Below are 17,593 nucleotides of genomic sequence, written 5' to 3'. Positions count from 1 at the left end.
GTTTCTGCAGCAACCAAAATGTCATCAATATAAATAATTATATTCTTAATTCCTACAAAATTCTCCTCATTTAGCTTTTGGAATATTTGTGAGGCAATTTTAATTCCAAAAGGTAATCTTTTGAATCTGTAGCAACCAAAAGGTGTGCTAAAAGTACACATTTCCCTTGATTTCTTATCTAAGGCAATATTCCAAAAACCGTCTTTAATATCGAAGACCGAAAATAATTTTTTACCCAGTAATTTAGGCTTTATCTGTTCAAAAGATGGAATTTCATAAAAATACTCCTCAATGGCCAAATTCAATTCTTTAGGATCAATACAAATTCTCAATTTTTTATTTGGTTTCTCTACCACGACAATATTTGACACCCACGAGCTTGGTTCCTCACTCCTCTCAATCACATCTTTTTCACATAATCTCTTTAGTTCTTCTCTCAATGGTTCTCTTAGAGAGAGCGGTATACGTCTAGCAGGCTTACAACATGGAACCGCGTTCTCTTTTAATTTTATGCTGAACTCTCTCTTAAAACAGCCTATACCCGAAAAAACACTTTCATATTCGGTTTTCAAATTCTCTTGCGTCATGCCTATTATACTATGTACTCTTTGTAATAAGTTTAAAGAGATACAGGAGTTTAATCCAAGAATTGGTATGCAACTTATTTTTTCATCGACAATATAAAATTCCAACATAACCTCAATAGTTTTTAATTGACATTTCAATTGCACCGTACCAAGATTTTTAATTTCCGTTCCATTATATGCAATTAAGGGATTTTGATTTTTAGATATTTTGTAATTTTTAATATTTTTTAAAAATTTAAGAGGAATTACATTCACAGAGGCTCCAGTATCTAGCTTGAATTTTACAAAAACCTCGCCAATTTTTAATATTTCATACCATGTTTTAACATTGGGGTTATCATTTATAGAATCTATGTAAATGCTGGATTCACTAGACGAATTTTTAATTTTTAATTCACCCACTAGTTTAGTTTTACAAACATTTGCAAAATGATTTTTCCTATTACATTTTACACATTTTTTCCCAAAAGCGGGACATTTTCCTTTATAATGAGTTTTTCCACAATATGAACAAGAAATTTGTCCATCATTCTTTTTTACATTATATTCTTTAAAACTGTTAGTCAACTTTGGCCTATTCTTATTCTTTCCTCCACTTTTCTCTTTTATTACATTTACCTCGCACTCATCAGCATTCAATTTTACCATCTGTTCGTTTGACACCTCAGCTGATCTAGCGTACTCAATTGCCATTTCCATGGTTAGATTTGGAGTTTCTAGTAGCCTTTTTTGCAGCCTTTTGTCAGCAGTTCCTAGCACAATTCGATCTCGGATCATTCTGTCCTCTTTTTCAAATCCACATCTCCGCACAATTTTCTTGATGTCCAATAAAAAATTATCAAATGGCTCTCCTTGTGCCTGACATCGGTTGTAGAACAAAAAGCTTTCATAAACCTCATTACACTTCGGTTTACAGAAATTTTCAAACGCCTCCGTCACTTTGTCATACTTTGACCTATCCGTGGTTTCAATATTAAAAGAATTAAACACCTCAACAGCCTCTGGTCCAATAGCATTTAAGAATATAGCAACTTTCACAGGCTCTGTCCTTTTATCCAATTCAATTGCAGTCGCAAATATTTTAAAATTTTGCCAGAATATTCTCCAGTTTTCTGATATATTTCCAGAAAGCTTTAACTCGTCAATTTTTTTGACGTAATCCATATTTTGTGTTTTATAAATATAACGCACAGATTTTGGTGGTCTTCCACAGGGTTTCTTACTTAGATGAATGCTCGTATTTGCTTTTTTAGTCGATTTCGAACGGACCATTTGGACATTACTCCTGTAATATGTTCTTTATTTATTTTTGTTTTTTTTTTTTTAGTTCTCCAAGTAACGGGAATTATGTTCTACAATTCTTTTTCACCGACTGCGCCATGTAATACGAGTAAACAGATCAAGTGCTGGTTGAGAACTGCCTTTATTGATATTAAACATTAGAGTATATACGTACAAATATATTTGGGAGTATAAGAGTTTGAAAGTGACAATATAAGAAATTCAGTGTTGTCAAATATACATACTTATCACTACAGTCACGAATTATCGTCCTTTTCGCTCTAGGACGCTTAGTTTAGGAGATATGGCTAAAAGAAGTTTTTCATATAAAAATTTCAATTTTTTTAGGATTTGGGTGAATTTTTCGATTTTTTGAGGGTGGTCACGAATTATCGTCCTTTTCGCTCTAGGACGCTTAGTTTAGGAGATATGGCCAAAAGAAGTTTTTCATATAAAAATTTCAATTTTTTTTAGGATTTGTTTGAATTTTTCGATTTTTTGAGGGTGGTCACGAATTATCGTCCTTTTCGCTCTAGGACGCTTAGTTTAGGAGATATGGCCAAAAGAAGTTTTTCATATAAAAATTTCAATTTTTTTAGGATTTGGGTGGATTTTTCGATTTTTTGAGGGTGGTCACGAATTATCGTCCTTTTCGCTCTAGGACGCTTAGTTTAGGAGATATGGCCAAAAGAAGTTTTTCATATAAAAATTTCAATTTTTTTAGGATTTGGGTGGATTTTTCGATTTTTTGAGGGTGGTCACGAATTATCGTCCTTTTCGCTCTAGGACGCTTAGTTTAGGAGATATGGCCAAAAGAAGTTTTTCATATAAAAATTTCAATTTTTTTAGGATTTGGGTGGATTTTTCGATTTTTTGAGGGTGGTCACGAATTATCGTCCTTTTCGCTCTAGGACGCTTAGTTTAGGAGATATGGCCAAAAGAAGTTTTTCATATAAAAATTTCAATTTTTTTAGGATTTGGGTGGATTTTTCGATTTTTTGAGGGTGGTCACGAATTATCGTCCTTTTCGCTCTGGGACGCTTAGTTTAGGAGATATGGCCAAAAGAAGTTTTTCATATAAAAATTTCAATTTTTTTAGGATTTGGGTGGATTTTTTGAGGGTGGTCACGAAATAACGTCCTTTTCGCTCTAGGACGCTTAGTTTAGGAGATATGGCCAAAAGAAGGTTTTCATATAAAAATTTCAATTTTTTTAGGATTTGGTTGAATTTTTCGATTTTTTGAGGGTGTTCACGAATTATCGTCCTTTTCGCTCTAGGACGCTTAGTTTAGGAGATATGGCCAAAAGAAGTTTTTCATATAAAAATTTCAATTTTTTAGGATTTTGTTGAATTTTTCGATTTTTTGAGGGTGGTCACGAATTATCGTCCTTTTCGCTCTAGGACGCTTAGTTTAGGAGATATGGCCAAAAGAAGTTTTTCATATAAAAATTTAAATTTTTTTAGGATTTGGATGAATTTTTCGATTTTTTGAGGGTGGTCACGAATTATCGTCCTTTTCGCTCTAGGACGCTTAGTTTAGGAGATATGGCCAAAAGAAGTTTTTCATATAAAAATTTCAATTTTTTTAGGGTTTGGGTGAATTTTTCGATTTTTTGAGGGTGGTCACGAATTATCGTCCTTTTCGCTCTAGGACGCTTAGTTTAGGAGATATGGCCATAAGAAGTTTTTCATATAAAAATTTCAATTTTTTTAGGATTTGGGTTGATTTTTCGATTTTTTGAGGGTGGTCACGAATTATCGTCCTTTTCGCTCTAGGACGCTTAGTTTAGGAGATATGGCCAAAAGAAGTTTTTCATATAAAAATTTCAATTTTTTTAGAATTTGGTTGAATTTTTCGATTTTTTGAGGGTGGTCACGAATTATCGTCCTTTTCGCTCTAGGACGCTTAGGTTAGGAGATATGGCCAAAAGAAGTTTTTCATATAAAAATTTCAATTTTTTTTTAGGATTTGGTTGAATTTTTCGATTTTTTGAGGGTGGTCACGAATTATCGTCCTTTTCGCTCTAGGACGCTTAGTTTAGGAGATATGGCCAAAAGAAGTTTTTCATATAAAAATTTCAATTTTTTTAGGATTTGGGTGAATTTTTCGATTTTTTGAGGGTGGTCACGAATTATCGTCCTTTTCGCTCTAGGACGCTTAGTTTAGGAGATATGGCCATAAGAAGTTTTTCATATAAAAATTTCAATTTTTTTAGGATTTGGGTTGATTTTTCGATTTTTTGAGGGTGGTCACGAATTATCGTCCTTTTCGCTCTAGGACGCTTAGTTTAGGAGATATGGCCAAAAGAAGTTTTTCATATAAAAATTTCAATTTTTTTAGGATTTGGGTGAATTTTTCGATTTATTGAGGGTGGTCACGAATTATCGTCCTTTTCGCTCTAGGACGCTTAGTTTAGGAGATATGGCCAAAAGAAGTTTTTCATATAAAAATTTCAATTTTTTTAGGATTTGGGTTGATTTTTCGATTTTTTGAGGGTGGTCACGAATTATCGTCCTTTTCGCTCTAGGACGCTTAGTTTAGGAGATATGGCCAAAAGAATTTTTTCATATAAAAATTTCAATTTTTTTTAGGATTTGGGTTGATTTTTCGATTTTTTGAGGGTGGTCACGAATTATCGTCCTTTTCGCTCTAGGACGCTTAGTTTAGGAGATATGGCCAAAAGAAGTTTTTCATATAAAAATTTCAATTTTTTTAGGATTTGGGTGGATTTTTCGATTTTTTGAGGATGGTCACGAATTATCGTCCTTTTCGCTCCAGGACGCTTAGTTTAGGAGATATGGCCAAATGAAGTTTTTCATATAAAAATTTAAATTTTTTTAGGATTTTGTTGAAATTTTCGATTTTTTGAGGGTGGTCACGAATTATCGTCCTTTTCGCTCTAGGACGCTTAGTTTAGGAGATATGGCCAAAAGAAGTTTTTCATATAAATTTTTCAATTTTTTTAGGATTTGGGTGGATTTTTCGATTTTTTGAGGGTGGTCACGAATTATTGTCCTTTTCGCTCTAGAACGCTTAGTTTAGGAGATATGGCCAAAGGAAGTTTTTCATATAAAAATTTCAATTTTTTTAGGATTTGGGTGAATTTTTCGATTTTTGAGGGCGGTCACGAATTATCGTCCTTTTCGCTCTAGGACGCTTAGTTTAGGAGATATGGCCAAAAGAAGTTTTTCATATAAAAATTTCAATTTTTTTGGTATTTAGGTGGATTTTTCGATTTTTTGAGGGTGGTCACGAATTATCGTCCTTTTCGCTCTAGGACGCTTAGTTTAGGAGATATGGCCAAAAGAAGTTTTTCATATAAAAATTGCAATTTTTTTTAGGATTTGGGTGAATTTTTCGATTTTTTGGGGGTGGTCACGAGTTATCGTCCTTTTCGCTCTAGGACGCTTAGTTTAGGAGATATGGCCAAAAGAAGTTTTTCATATAAAAATTTCAATTTTTTTAGGATTTGGGTGGATTTTTCGATTTTTTGAGGGTGGTCACGAATTATCGTCCTTTTCGCTCTAGGACGCTTAGTTTAGGAGATATGGCCAAAAGAAGTTTTTCATATAAAAATTTCAATTTTTTTTAGGATTTGGTTGAATTTTTCGATTTTTTGAGGGTGGTCACGAATTATCGTCCTTTTCGCTCTAGGACGCTTAGTTTAGGAGATATGGCCAAAAGAAGTTTTTCATATAAAAATTTCAATTTTTTTAGGATTTGGGTGGATTTTTCGATTTTTTGAGGGTGGTCACGAATTATCGTCCTTTTCGCTCTGGGACGCTTAGTTTAGGAGATATGGCCAAAAGAAGTTTTTCATATAAAAATTTCAATTTTTTTAGGATTTGGGTGGATTTTTTGAGGGTGGTCACGAAATATCGTCCTTTTCGCTCCAGGACGCTTAGTTTAGGAGATATGGCCAAAAGAAGGTTTTCATATAAAAATTTCAATTTTTTAGGATTTTGTTGAATTTTTCGATTTTTTGAGGGTGGTCACGAATTATCGTCCTTTTCGCTCTAGGACGCTTAGTTTAGGAGATATGGCCAAAAGAAGTTTTTCATATAAATTTTTCAATTTTTTTAGGATTTGGGTGGATTTTTCTATTTTTTGAGGGTGGTCACGAATTATTGTCCTTTTCGCTCTAGGACGCTTAGTTTAGGAGATATGGCCAAAAGAAGTTTTTCATATAAATTTTTCAATTTTTTTAGGATTTGGGTGGATTTTTCGATTTTTTGAGGGTGGTCACGAATTATCGTCCTTTTCGCTTAGAAGATATGGCCAAAAGAAGTTTTTCATATAAAAATTTCAATTTTTTTAGGATTTGGGTGGACTTTTCGATTTTTTGAGGGTGGTCACGAATTATCGTCCTTTTCGCTCTAGGACGCTTAGTTTAGGAGATATGGCCAAAAGAAGTTTTTCATATAAAAATTTAAATTTTTTTAGGATTTGGGTGGATTTTTCGATTGTTTGAGGGTGGTCACGAATTATCGTCCTTTTCGCTCTGGGACGCTTAGTTTAGGAGATATGGCCAAAAGAAGTTTTTCATATAAAAATTTCAATTTTTTTAGGATTTGGGTGGATTTTTCGATTTTTTGAGGGTGGTCACGAATTATCGTCCTTTTCGCTCTGGACGCTTAGTTTAGGAGATATGGCCAAAAGAAGTTTTTCATATAAAACTTTCAATTTTTTTTAGGATTTGGTTGAATTTTTCGATTTTTTGAGGGTGGTCACGAATTATCGTCCTTTTCGCTCTAGGACGCTTAGTTTAGGAGATATGGCCAAAAGAAGTTTTTCATATAAAAATTTCAATTTTTTTAGGATTTGGGTGGATTTTTCGATTTTTTGAGGGTGGTCACGAATTATCGTCCTTTTCGCTCTAGGACGCTTAGTTTAGGAGATATGGCCAAAAGAAGTTTTTCATATAAAAATTTCAATTTTTTTAGGATTTGGGTGGATTTTTCGATTTTTTGAGGGTGGTCACGAATTATCGTCCTTTTCGCTCTAGGACGCTTAGTTTAGGAGATATGGCCAAAAGAAGTTTTTCATATAAAAATTTCAATTTTTTTAGGATTTGGGTGGATTTTTCGATTTTTTGAGGGTGGTCACGAATTATCGTCCTTTTCGCTCCAGGACGCTTAGTTTAGGAGATATGGCCAAAAGAAGTTTTTCATATAAAAATTTAAATTTTTTAGGATTTGGGTGGATTTTTCGATTTTTTGAGGGTGGTCACGAATTATTGTCCTTTTCGCTCTAGAACGCTTAGTTTAGGAGATATGGCCAAAAGAAGTTTTTCATATAAAAATTTCAATTTTTTAGGATTTGGGTGGATTTTTCTATTTTTTGAGGGTGGTCACGAATTATTGTCCTTTTCGCTCTAGGACGCTTAGTTTAGGAGATATGGCCAAAAGAAGTTTTTCATATAAATTTTTCAATTTTTTTAGGATTTGGGTGAATTTTTCGATTTTTTGAGGGTGGTCACGAATTATCGTCCTTTTCGCTCTAGGACGCTTAGTTTAGGAGATATGGCCAAAAGAAGTTTTTCATATAAAAATTTCAATTTTTTTAGGATTTGGGTGGATTTGTCGATTTTTTGAGGGTGGTCACGAATTATCGTCCTTTTCGCTCTAGGACGCTTAGTTTAGGAGATATGGCCAAAAGAAGTTTTTCATATAAAAATTTAAATTTTTTTAGGATTTGGTTGAATTTTTCGATTTTTTGAGGGTGGTCACGAATTATCGTCCTTTTCGCTCTAGGACGCTTAGTTTAGGAGATATGGCCAAAAGAAGTTTTTCATATAAAAATTTCAATTTTTTTAGGATTTGGGTGGATTTTTCGATTTTTTGAGGGTGGTCACGAATTATCGTCCTTTTCGCTCTAGGACGCTTAGTTTAGGAGATATGGCCAAAAGAAGTTTTTCATATAAAAATTTCAATTTTTTTAGGATTTGGGTGGATTTTTCGATTTTTTGAGGGTGGTCACGAATTATCGTCCTTTTCGCTCTAGGACGCTTAGTTTAGGAGATATGGCCAAAAGAAGTTTTTCATATAAAAATTTCAATTTTTTTAGGATTTGGGTGGATTTTTCGATTTTTTGAGGGTGGTCACGAATTATCGTCCTTTTCGCTCCAGGACGCTTAGTTTAGGAGATATGGCCAAAAGAAGTTTTTCATATAAAAATTTAAATTTTTTAGGATTTGGGTGGATTTTTCGATTTTTTGAGGGTGGTCACGAATTATTGTCCTTTTCGCTCTAGAACGCTTAGTTTAGGAGATATGGCCAAAAGAAGTTTTTCATATAAAAATTTCAATTTTTTAGGATTTGGGTGGATTTTTCTATTTTTTGAGGGTGGTCACGAATTATTGTCCTTTTCGCTCTAGGACGCTTAGTTTAGGAGATATGGCCAAAAGAAGTTTTTCATATAAATTTTTCAATTTTTTTAGGATTTGGGTGAATTTTTCGATTTTTTGAGGGTGGTCACGAATTATCGTCCTTTTCGCTCTAGGACGCTTAGTTTAGGAGATATGGCCAAAAGAAGTTTTTCATATAAAAATTTCAATTTTTTTAGGATTTGGGTGGATTTGTCGATTTTTTGAGGGTGGTCACGAATTATCGTCCTTTTCGCTCTAGGACGCTTAGTTTAGGAGATATGGCCAAAAGAAGTTTTTCATATAAAAATTTAAATTTTTTTAGGATTTGGTTGAATTTTTCGATTTTTTGAGGGTGGTCACGAATTATCGTCCTTTTCGCTCTAGGACGCTTAGTTTAGGAGATATGGCCAAAAGAAGTTTTTCATATAAAAATTTCATTTTTTTTTAGAATTTGGGTGAATTTTTTTGATTTTTTGAGGGTGGTCACGAATTTTCGTCCTTTTCGCTCTAGGACGCTTAGTTTAGGAGATATGGCCAAAAGAAGATTTTCATATAAAAATTTCAATTTTTTTAGGATTTGGTTGAATTTTTCGGTTTTTTGAGGGTGGTCACGAATTATCGTCCTTTTCGCTCTAGGACGCTTAGTTTAGGAGATATGGCCAAAAGAAGTTTTTCATATAAAAATTTAAATTTTTTTAGGATTTGGGTGAATTTTTCGATTTTTTGAGGGTGGTCACGAATTATCGTCCTTTTCGCTCTAGGACGCTTAGTTTAGGAGATATGGCCAAAAGAAGTTTTTCATATAAAAATTTCAATTTTTTTAGGATTTGGGTGAATTTTTCGATTTTTTGAGGGTGGTCACGAATTATCGTCCTTTTCGCTCTAGGACGCTTAGTTTAGAAGATATGGCCAAAAGAAGTTTTTCATATAAAAATTTCAATTTTTTTAGGATTTGGGTGGACTTTTCGATTTTTTGAGGGTGGTCACGAATTATCGTCCTTTTCGCTCTAGGACGCTTAGTTTAGGAGATATGGCCAAAAGAAGTTTTTCATATAAAAATTTAAATTTTTTTAGGATTTGGGTGGATTTTTCGATTGTTTGAGGGTGGTCACGAATTATCGTCCTTTTCGCTCTGGGACGCTTAGTTTAGGAGATATGGCCAAAAGAAGTTTTTCATATAAAAATTTCAATTTTTTTAGGATTTGGTTGAATTTTTCGATTTTTTGAGGGTGGTCACGAATTATCGTCCTTTTCGCTCTAGGACGCTTAGTTTAGGAGATATGGCCAAAAGAAGTTTTTCATATAAAAATTTCAATTTTTTTTAGGATTTGGTTGAATTTTTCGATTTTTTGAGGGTGGTCACGAATTATCGTCCTTTTCGCTCTAGGACGCTTAGTTTAGGAGATATGGCCAAAAGAAGTTTTTCATATAAAAATTTCAATTTTTTTAGGATTTGGGTGGATTTTTCGATTTTTTGAGGGTGGTCACGAATTATCGTCCTTTTCGCTCTAGGACGCTTAGTTTAGGAGATATGGCCAAAAGAAGTTTTTCATATAAAAATTTCAATTTTTTTTAGGATTTGGGTGGATTTTTCGATTTTTTGAGGGTGGTCACGAATTATCGTCCTTTTCGCTCTGGGACGCTTAGTTTAGGAGATATGGCCAAAAGAAGTTTTTCATATAAAAATTTCAATTTTTTTAGGATTTCGGTGGATTTTTTGAGGGTGGTCACGAAATATCGTCCTTTTCGCTCTAGGACGCTTAGTTTAGGAGATATGGCCAAAAGAAGTTTTTCATATAAAAATTTAAATTTTTTTAGGATTTGGGTGGATTTTTCGATTTTTTGAGGGTGGTCACGAATTATCGTCCTTTTCGCTCTGGGACGCTTAGTTTAGGAGATATGGCCAAAAGAAGTTTTTCATATAAAAATTTCAATTTTTTTAGGATTTGGGTGGATTTTTCGATTTTTTGAGGGTGGTCACGAATTATCGTCCTTTTCGCTCTAGGACGCTTAGTTTAGGAGATATGGCCAAAAGAAGTTTTTCATATAAAAATTTCATTTTTTTTAGGATTTGGGTGAATTTTTCGATTTTTTGAGGGTGGTCACGAATTATCGTCCTTTTCGCTCTAGGACGCTTAGTTTAGGAGATATGGCCATAAGAAGTTTTTCATATAAAAATTTCAATTTTTTTAGGATTTGGGTGAATTTTTCGATTTTTTGAGGGTGGTCACGAATTGTCGTCCTTTTCGCTCTAGGACGCTTAGGTTAGGAGATATGGCCAAAAGAAGTTTTTCATATAAAAATTTCAATTTTTTTAGGATTTGGTTGAATTTTTCGATTTTTTGAGGGTGGTCACGAATTATCGTCCTTTTCGTTCTAGGACGCTTAGTTTAGGAGATATGGCCAAAAGAAGTTTTTCATATAAAAATATCATTTTTTTTTTAGAATTTGGGTGAATTTTTTTGATTTTTTGAGGGTGGTCACGAATTTTCGTCCTTTTCGCTCTAGGACGCTTAGTTTAGGAGATATGGCCAAAAGAAGATTTTCATATAAAAATTTCAATTTTTTTAGGATTTGGTTGAATTTTTCGGTTTTTTGAGGGTGGTCACGAATTATCGTCCTTTTCGCTCTAGGACGCTTAGTTTAGGAGATATGGCCAAAAGAAGTTTTTCATATAAAAATTTCAATTTTTTTAGGATTTGGGTGAATTTTTCGATTTTTTGAGGGTGGTCACGAATTATCGTCCTTTTCGCTCTAGGACGCTTAGTTTAGGAGATATGGCCAAAAGAAGTTTTTCATATAAAAATTTCAATTTTTTTAGGATTTGGGTGAATTTTTCGATTTTTTGAGGGTGGTCACGAATTATCGTCCTTTTCGCTCTAGGACGCTTAGTTTAGAAGATATGGCCAAAAGAAGATTTTCATATAAAAATTTCAATTTTTTTAGGATTTGGGTGGACTTTTCGATTTTTTGAGGGTGGTCACGAATTATCGTCCTTTTCGCTCTAGGACGCTTAGTTTAGGAGATATGGCCAAAAGAAGTTTTTCATATAAAAATTTAAATTTTTTTAGGATTTGGGTGGATTTTTCGATTGTTTGAGGGTGGTCACGAATTATCGTCCTTTTCGCTCTGGGACGCTTAGTTTAGGAGATATGGCCAAAAGAAGTTTTTCATATAAAAATTTCAATTTTTTTAGGATTTGGGTGGATTTTTCGATTTTTTGAGGGTGGTCACGAATTATCGTCCTTTTCGCTCTAGGACGCTTAGTTTAGGAGATATGGCCAAAAGAAGTTTTTCATATAAAAATTTCAATTTTTTTAGGATTTGGGTGGATTTTTCGATTTTTTGAGGGTGGTCACGAATTATCGTCCTTTTCGCTCTAGGACGCTTAGTTTAGGAGATATGGCCAAATGAAGTTTTTCATATAAAAATTTAAATTTTTTTAGGATTTTGTTGAAATTTTCGATTTTTTGAGGGTGGTCACGAATTATCGTCCTTTTCGCTCCAGGACGCTTAGTTTAGGAGATATGGCCAAATGAAGTTTTTCATATAAAAATTTAAATTTTTTTAGGATTTTGTTGAAATTTTCGATTTTTTGAGGGTGGTCACGAATTATCGTCCTTTTCGCTCTAGGACGCTTAGTTTAGGAGATATGGCCAAAAGAAGTTTTTCATATAAAAATTTCAATTTTTTTAGGATTTGGGTGGATTTTTCGATTTTTTGAGGGTGGTCACGAATTATCGTCCTTTTCGCTCTAGGACGCTTAGTTTAGGAGATATGGCCAAAAGAAGTTTTTCATATAAAAATTTCAATTTTTTAGGATTTGGGTGGATTTTTCGATTTTTTGAGGGTGGTCACGAATTATTGTCCTTTTCGCTCTAGGACGCTTAGTTTAGGAGATATGGCCAAAAGAAGTTTTTCATATGAATTTTTCAATTTTTTTAGGATTTGGGTGGATTTTTCGATTTTTTGAGGGTGGTCACGAATTATTGTCCTTTTCGCTCTAGAACGCTTAGTTTAGGAGATATGGCCAAAAGAAGTTTTTCATATAAAAATTTCAATTTTTTTAGGATTTGGGTGAATTTTTCGATTTTTTGAGGGTGGTCACGAATTATCGTCCTTTTCGCTCTAGGACGCTTAGTTTAGGAGATATGGCCAAAAGAAATTTTTCATATAAAAATTTCAATTTTTTTTAGGATTTGGGTTGATTTTTCGATTTTTTGAGGGTGGTCACGAATTATCGTCCTTTTCGCTCTAGGACGCTTAGTTTAGGAGATATGGCCAAAAGAAGTTTTTCATATAAAAATTTCAATTTTTTTAGGATTTGGGTGGATTTTTCGATTTTTTGAGGGTGGTCACGAATTATCGTCCTTTTCGCTCTAGGACGCTTAGTTTAGGAGATATGGCCAAAAGAAGTTTTTCATATAAAAATTTAAATTTTTTTAGGATTTGGGTGAATTTTTCGATTTTTTGAGGGTGGTCACGAATTATCGTCCTTTTCGCTCTAGGACGCTTAGTTTAGGAGAAGTTTTTCATATAAAAATTTCAATTTTTTAGGATTTGGGTGGATTTTTCGATTTTTTGAGGGTGGTCACGAATTATTGTCCTTTTCGCTCTAGGACGCTTAGTTTAGGAGATATGGCCAAAAGAAGTTTTTCATATAAATTTTTCAATTTTTTTAGGATTTGGGTGGATTTTTCGATTTTTTGAGGGTGGTCACGAATTATTGTCCTTTTCGCTCTAGAACGCTTAGTTTAGGAGATATGGCCAAAAGAAGTTTTTCATATAAAAATTTCAATTTTTTTAGGATTTGGGTGGATTTTTCGATTTTTTGAGGGTGGTCACGAATTATCGTCCTTTTCGCTCTAGGACGCTTAGTTTAGGAGATATGGCCAAAAGAAGTTTTTCATATAAAAATTTCAATTTTTTTAGGATTTGGGTGGATTTTTCGATTTTTTGAGGGTGGTCACGAATTATCGTCCTTTTCGCTCTAGGACGCTTAGTTTAGGAGATATGGCCAAAAGAAGTTTTTCATATAAAAATTTCATTTTTTTTAGGATTTGGGTGAATTTTTCGATTTTTTGAGGGTGGTCACGAATTGTCGTCCTTTTCGCTCTAGGACGCTTAGGTTAGGAGATATGGCCAAAAGAAGTTTTTCATATAAAAATTTCAATTTTTTTAGGATTTGGGTGAATTTTTCGATTTTTTGAGGGTGGTCACGAATTATCGTCCTTTTCGCTCTAGGACGCTTAGTTTAGGAGATATGGCCAAAAGAGGTTTTTCATATAACAATTTCATTTTTTTTTAGAATTTGGGTGAATTTTTTTGATTTTTTGAGGGTGGTCACGAATTTTCGTCCTTTTCGCTCTAGGACGCTTAGTTTAGGAGATATGGCCAAAAGAAGATTTTCATATAAAAATTTCAATTTTTTTAGGATTTGGTTGAATTTTTCGGTTTTTTGAGGGTGGTCACGAATTATCGTCCTTTTCGCTCTAGGACGCTTAGTTTAGGAGATATGGCCAAAAGAAGTTTTTCATATAAAAATTTCAATTTTTTTAGGATTTGGGTGCATTTTTCGATTTTTTGAGGGTGGTCACGAATTATCGTCCTTTTCGCTCTAGGACGCTTAGTTTAGGAGATATGGCCAAAAGAAGTTTTTCATATAAAAATTTCAATTTTTTTAGGATTTGGGTGAATTTTTCGATTTTTTGAGGGTGGTCACGAATTATCGTCCTTTTCGCTCTAGGACGCTTAGTTTAGAAGATATGGCCAAAAGAAGTTTTTCATATAAAAATTTCAATTTTTTTAGGATTTGGGTGGACTTTTCGATTTTTTGAGGGTGGTCACGAATTATCGTCCTTTTCGCTCTAGGACGCTTAGTTTAGGAGATATGGCCAAAAGAAGTTTTTCATATAAAAATTTAAATTTTTTTAGGATTTGGGTGGATTTTTCGATTGTTTGAGGGTGGTCACGAATTATCGTCCTTTTCGCTCTGGGACGCTTAGTTTAGGAGATATGGCCAAAAGAAGTTTTTCATATAAAAATTTCAATTTTTTTAGGATTTGGGTGAATTTTTCGATTTTTTGAGGGTGGTCACGAATTATCGTCCTTTTCGCTCTAGGACGCTTAGTTTAGGAGATATGGCCAAAAGAAGTTTTTCATATAAAAATTTCAATTTTTTTTAGGATTTGGTTGAATTTTTCGATTTTTTGAGGGTGGTCACGAATTATCGTCCTTTTCGCTCTAGGACGCTTAGTTTAGGAGATATGGCCAAAAGAAGTTTTTCATATAAAAATTTCAATTTTTTTAGGATTTGGGTGGATTTTTCGATTTTTTGAGGGTGGTCACGAATTATCGTCCTTTTCGCTCTAGGACGCTTAGTTTAGGAGATATGGCCAAAAGAAGTTTTTCATATAAAAATTTCAATTTTTTAGGATTTGGGTGGATTTTTCGATTTTTTGAGGGTGGTCACGAATTATCGTCCTTTTCGCTCTAGGACGCTTAGTTTAGGAGATATGGCCAAAAGAAGTTTTTCATATAAAAATTTCAATTTTTTTAGGATTTGGGTGGATTTTTCGATTTTTTGAGGGTGGTCACGAATTATCGTCCTTTTCGCTCTAGGACGCTTAGTTTAGGAGATATGGCCAAAAGAAGTTTTTCATATAAAAATTTCAATTTTTTTAGGATTTCGGTGGATTTTTTGAGGGTGGTCACGAAATATCGTCCTTTTCGCTCTAGGACGCTTAGTTTAGGAGATATGGCCAAAAGAAGTTTTTCGTATAAAAATTTCAATTTTTTTTAGGATTTGGTTGAATTTTTCGATTTTTTGAGGGTGGTCACGAATTATCGTCCTTTTCGCTCTAGGACGCTTAGTTTAGGAGATATGGCCAAAAGAAGTTTTTCATATAAAAATTTCAATTTTTTAGGATTTTGTTGAATTTTTCGATTTTTTGAGGGTGGTCACGAATTATCGTCCTTTTCGCTCTAGGACGCTTAGTTTAGGAGATATGGCCAAAAGAAGTTTTTCATATAAAAATTTCAATTTTTTTAGGATTTGGATGAATTTTTCGATTTTTTGAGGGTGGTCACGAATTATCGTCCTTTTCGCTCTAGGACGCTTAGTTTAGGAGATATGGCCATAAGAAGTTTTTCATATAAAAATTTCAATTTTTTTAGGATTTGGGTTGATTTTTCGATTTATTGAGGGTGGTCACGAATTATCGTCCTTTTCGCTCTAGGACGCTTAGTTTAGGAGATATGGCCAAAAGAAGTTTTTCATATAAAAATTTCAATTTTTTTAGGATTTGGGTGGATTTTTCGATTTTTTGAGGGTGGTCACGAATTATCGTCCTTTTCGCTCTAGGACGCTTAGTTTAGGAGATATGGCCAAAAGAAGTTTTTCATATAAAAAGTTCAATTTTTTAGGATTTGGGTGGATTTTTCGATTTTTTGAGGGTGGTCACGAATTATCGTCCTTTTCGCTCTAGGACGCTTAGTTTAGGAGATATGGCCAAAAGAAGTTTTTCATATAAAAATTTCAATTTTTTTAGGATTTGGGTGGATTTTTCGATTTTTTGAGGGTGGTCACGAATTATAGTCCTTTTCGCTCTAGGACGCTTAGTTTAGGAGATATGGCCAAAAGAAGTTTTTCATATAAAAATTTCAATTTTTTTAGGATTTCGGTGGATTTTTTGAGGGTGGTCACGAAATATCGTCCTTTTCGCTCTAGGACGCTTAGTTTAGGAGATATGGCCAAAAGAAGTTTTTCGTATAAAAATTTCAATTTTTTTTAGGATTTGGTTGAATTTTTCGATTTTTTGAGGGTGGTCACGAATTATCGTCCTTTTCGCTCTAGGACGCTTAGTTTAGGAGATATGGCCAAAAGAAGTTTTTCATATAAAAATTTCAATTTTTTAGGATTTTGTTGAATTTTTCGATTTTTTGAGGGTGGTCACGAATTATCGTCCTTTTCGCTCTAGGACGCTTAGTTTAGGAGATATGGCCAAAAGAAGTTTTTCATATAAAAATTTCAATTTTTTTAGGATTTGGATGAATTTTTCGATTTTTTGAGGGTGGTCACGAATTATCGTCCTTTTCGCTCTAGGACGCTTAGTTTAGGAGATATGGCCATAAGAAGTTTTTCATATAAAAATTTCAATTTTTTTAGGATTTGGGTTGATTTTTCGATTTATTGAGGGTGGTCACGAATTATCGTCCTTTTCGCTCTAGGACGCTTAGTTTAGGAGATATGGCCAAAAGAAGTTTTTCATATAAAAATTTCAATTTTTTTAGGATTTGGGTTGATTTTTCGATTTTTTGAGGGTGGTCACGAATTATCGTCCTTTTCGCTCTAGGACGCTTAGTTTAGGAGATATGGCCAAAAGAAGTTTTTCATATAAAAATTTCAATTTTTTTTAGGATTTGGGTTGATTTTTCGATTTTTTGAGGGTGGTCACGAATTATCGTCCTTTTCGCTCTAGGACGCTTAGTTTAGGAGATATGGCCAAAAGAAGTTTTTCATATAAAAATTTCAATTTTTTTAGGATTTGGGTGGATTTTTCGATTTTTTGAGGGTGGTCACGAATTATCGTCCTTTTCGCTCCAGGACGCTTAGTTTAGGAGATATGGCCAAATGAAGTTTTTCATATAAAAATTTCAATTTTTTTAGGATTTTGTTGAAATTTTCGATTTTTTGAGGGTGGTCACGAATTATCGTCCTTTTCGCTCTAGGACGCTTAGTTTAGGAGATATGGCCAAAAGAAGTTTTTCATATAAAAATTTCAATTTTTTTAGGATTTGGGTGGATTTTTCGATTTTTTGAGGGTGGTCACGAATTATCGTCCTTTTCGCTCTAGGACGCTTAGTTTAGGAGATATGGCCAAAAGAAGTTTTTCATATAAAAATTTCAATTTTTTTAGGATTTGGGTGAATTTTTCGATTTTTTGAGGGTGGTCACGAATTATCGTCCTTTTCGCTCTAGGACGCTTAGTTTAGGAGATATGGCCAAAAGAAGTTTTTCATATAAAAATTTCAATTTTTTAGGATTTGGGTGGATTTTTCGATTTTTTGAGGGTGGTCACGAATTATTGTCCTTTTCGCTCTAGGACGCTTAGTTTAGGAGATATGGCCAAAAGAAGTTTTTCATATGAATTTTTCAATTTTTTTTGGGTGGATTTTTCGATTTTTTGAGGGTGGTCACGAATTATTGTCCTTTTCGCTCTAGAACGCTTAGTTTAGGAGATATGGCCAAAAGAAGTTTTTCATATAAAAATTTCAATTTTTTAGGATTTTGTTGAATTTTTCGATTTTTTGAGGGTGGTCACGAATTATCGTCCTTTTCGCTCTAGGACGCTTAG

Source organism: Haematobia irritans, chromosome 3, assembly GCF_050003625.1.
Source record: "Haematobia irritans isolate KBUSLIRL chromosome 3, ASM5000362v1, whole genome shotgun sequence".
Classification (NCBI taxonomy): Eukaryota; Metazoa; Arthropoda; class Insecta; order Diptera; family Muscidae; genus Haematobia; species Haematobia irritans.
Note: the sequence above shows the minus strand (reverse complement) of the source record.